Here is a 3684-nt window from a genome sequence, read left to right as displayed (position 1 = left end):
CAAGCAGTAATAGCATTATCACAATCAAGGTAAAGCTTCCATTCGAAATAGAAATGCCAGCGCTGGTGAAGATTTAAAACGGACCCGCAAACTCTTGCAGTGCCTTCGGCTCGAACCTATTTCAACCAGTCCCCATAATCAGTACAGTATTGCTATTATCTTACTCCCACTGCCAAAGACAGTCTAACTATGCAAGAATAAGACACTGTTGAAACGGCTTTCAAAAAAAAAAAAAACTTTCTCCTCCGTGCATTTCTCTTAAAAAAAAAAAAACTTACAATTAAATGACACAAGTGCACACACACAGAAGACACCCTCGCTCTTCAGAGCGGTGCCACAAAAAAGCAGCCGGCGAGGACCGGCAGGGACAGGCAGCGCGCCGTGGCGGGGCTGGGTGGGGGCGGAGGGAACTTGGACAGCACAATGACTCCGGGGTTCGTGCGTTCGCTCTGGAAGCCCCGGGCCGGCCACCCCGCGCCCGCCCGGCACTCCGCCTGCCACCTCTTTTGTTTTTCGGCTTTCAGGCCTCCGGGTCCCCGCCGCGCCCGCCCCGCCGTCCCGGACCCCGCGGCCTCCCGCGCCCCGGCGCGCGGCCTCCTCAGCCCTCGAGGCCCGGCCTGACGGGGAGCGAGGCCCGGGCGCGGCGGGGGCCGTGTCCGCCGAAGCCCGCACCCGCGGCCCGCGCTGCCCAACGCCCTGAGCCCGCGCCTTCGCGGCCCGCGCCCCGCACCCCGCACTCACCGGCCGTCTCCGGGCGCGCGAGGCACAGGCGAACAGACGGCTGCGGGGCGGCGCCGGCACCGGCGGCCGCGCTCTCTCCCACGCGCACGCCCGGCGCACGGCGGTCCGGCCGGCGGCGGTAGCGGTGGCGGCGGGCTCGCGCCCTCGGGCCGTGCTGAGTCGGCGCGGGCCCGCGCGTGCGCCGTGGCTGGGAGCGCGCGCCCACACCTCGCGGCGCGCAGCGCCTCACCTCGGCGCCGAGCTCTACGCCTGCGCGGTGTGCGGCCCGCGCCTGCGCAGAGAAGTCCGGCGCGCCCGGCTCCAGGCGAAGTGTATATCCCAGCTGTGCGGGCGTGGCGATGTCCGCGGTTCCGGGATGACGAGGTGGCCCCAGTGGCAGCCGCAGGGTCTGCGGACTAGGCCTGGGTCCCACTCGGTCTCAGGAGCTCCTCAGCGGACCACACGCCCGCCCTGATCTTCTCCAGGCTTCACCGCTCCTATAGAGGTTCACTGGCTTTCTGTAGATGGGGAAACTGAGGCGCAGAGGGTATTTTAATGGACCTCAGAAGGCGATCCGAAATACTATTTAGGAGTGCCTTGGGTCAGTCACATTTCCAGCCCCCTTTCCATGTCCCCTGTAGGTCTTAAGACTGGGAAAGCCTTCCTGGGACACTGGATGGACAGGAGGACGCAAACTGGAGAGCCACTGTGCCAGGCTGCCTGCCGGGATAGGGACCAGTCCCTGCGCGGTGCTTACCAGGAACCGTGAGGCTGCGGGACACCTTAGCCTGGGTTAAGCAAGTGGCCCTGGCCTTCTGAACTGTGCCTCGCTTCGTTGAGTTTGGTTTTTATGCGCAGGGACCCTATGGAGAGTCTTAAGCAGGAAGTGGTGACTGATTTGTTCTCTGGGAAGAGAAAAAAAAAATCACTGGCACTCTTGCGGTAGGAAATGAAACCAGAAGCGGGGGGGGGGGGGGGGACTTTCATTTTTAATGGTGTCCTTTTGGTCTTCACCACAAGCCAATGAGCGAGCAGGACAGGCAGTGAAAGGTGAACACGGAGCCACCAACCATTACATTCCTGGGAGCTGTAATTTAGTCCGTAGCAGAGTCAGGTATAATAAAACGCTTTTGGCTGCCGAAATTTTCCCATATTTCAGTGGGGTTTTTGTTTGTTTGTTTGTTTTTCTGTATTAAGCTTAGATGTGGGCTAGTAGTGGTGGTTATGTTTGGGGGATTTTTTTCCCCAGATTTATTTTATTGTACATGTATCAGAGTTTTGTTTGAATGTGTATGTGTGTATCACACACATTCCTGGTTCAGGTGGAGGTCAGAAGAGGGATCACTTCTTCTGAAGTTAAGGACAGCTATGAGCCACCATGTTGGCGCTGGGAACAGAATTCAGGTCCTCTGCAAAAGCAACAAGTACTCTTAACCTTAACCACTGCACTCTCTCTCTAGCCCCAATGTTTGGGGCTTTTTTTTTTTTTTTTTTTTAAGACACAGTTTCCTGTAGCCCAGTCTAGACTAAAAATATCTATGTAGCTGAGGGTGGCCTTGAACACCGTTCCACTCATCTCCCTGGTGCTGGTTGTGTCACTACACTCAGCCTCTGGTGTTTTTCTGCACTTAAAGTTGTAAGGGATTGACTGTGTCTCTGCATCAGCTCAGGACCCTTGCACATTTTGCTCACCCGTCTTAGTTGTCACTGCCGCACTGTCTGCTGACTGTGTAGTGAGAGCCGCGCGTTGCCCTGCGGTCTCCAGTGCTCCTTCTGTTCACACTAGCATCGCGTTGCTCTTGTCTGTGTCTGGACTATCTACTCTGGACTCCTAGATTCATGGAACAAGGACTTTGTCCTGTTCACTAAGCAGTCCCCGGCACAAAGTAAATATTTGTTGAGTGATAGAAGCTTTGCGTGATGTGAAATGAGAGATTATTATTAAAAGTGTTAGAAGAGCAGGAGAAACTGGAAGAGAGTGATGGCGCAAAAGAGTTTGCATCAGCCGGGGCGGTGGTGGCGCACTCGGGAGGCAGAGGCAGGCGGATCGCTGTGAGTTTGAGGCCAACCAGGTCTACAAAGGGAGTCCAGGACAGCCAAGGCTACACAAGAGAGACCCTGTCTCGAAAAAAAAGAAAAAGCAGAAGTCTTTGTGAGCCAGGCAGTGGTGGCACACACCTTTAAATCCCAATGCTTGGGAGGCAGAGGCAAGTAGATCCCTTGTGAATTGGAGGCCAGCCTCATCTACAGAATGAGTTCCAGAACAGCCAGAGCTACACAGAGAAACCCTGTCTCAAAAAACCAAAAATAAATAAATTAAAAATAAATGTCTTCGTGAGGAAATGTAGGATTCTGTTGTACACGGGAAAAGGCCACTGACTCTTTGACAGGCCTCCCAACAAGAGGCAGAATTCGGTTTTTACCCCTTGAATCTGAAAGGGCCTCACAATTTGCTTTGACCAGTATGATCATGGGTCACATGGTACAGATCACATGCCAGGCAGCTTTATTCCTAACCCTGGCAAAGGAGCCACAGCTAGCCTCCTGAACAAGCCGTGTGGGACCCTGACAACCAGCTGCCAGCCACCAGGCTTGTGAGTGAGGCTAGGCCTAGCTACCTGGCCCCAGCCAGATGGTCAGCCAGTAGTAGCCACATGGGGCTTTCAGAGACCAGGGAAGTAATATGCAGCTGAATCCAGTCCAAAACTCCAAATGGCGTCTTAGTTACTTTGTCAGAACACCATGACCAAGGCAACTTAGAGAAGGGAATGGGGCTCACAGTTCCTGAGGACTAGCACACATGACCATCATGCCGAGGAGCAAGATGCTGGTGCAGTAGCCAGGACTTTACCTCTTGATCCACAAGCATGAAGGAGAGAGAGCTAACTGGGAATGGCGCTGGCATTTGAAAACTCAAAGCCCATCCCCAGTGACATCTCCAACAAGGCCATGCCTCCTAATCCT

This window comes from Acomys russatus, chromosome 17, assembly GCF_903995435.1.
Source record: "Acomys russatus chromosome 17, mAcoRus1.1, whole genome shotgun sequence".
Lineage (NCBI taxonomy): Eukaryota > Metazoa > Chordata > Mammalia > Rodentia > Muridae > Acomys > Acomys russatus.
Note: the sequence above shows the minus strand (reverse complement) of the source record.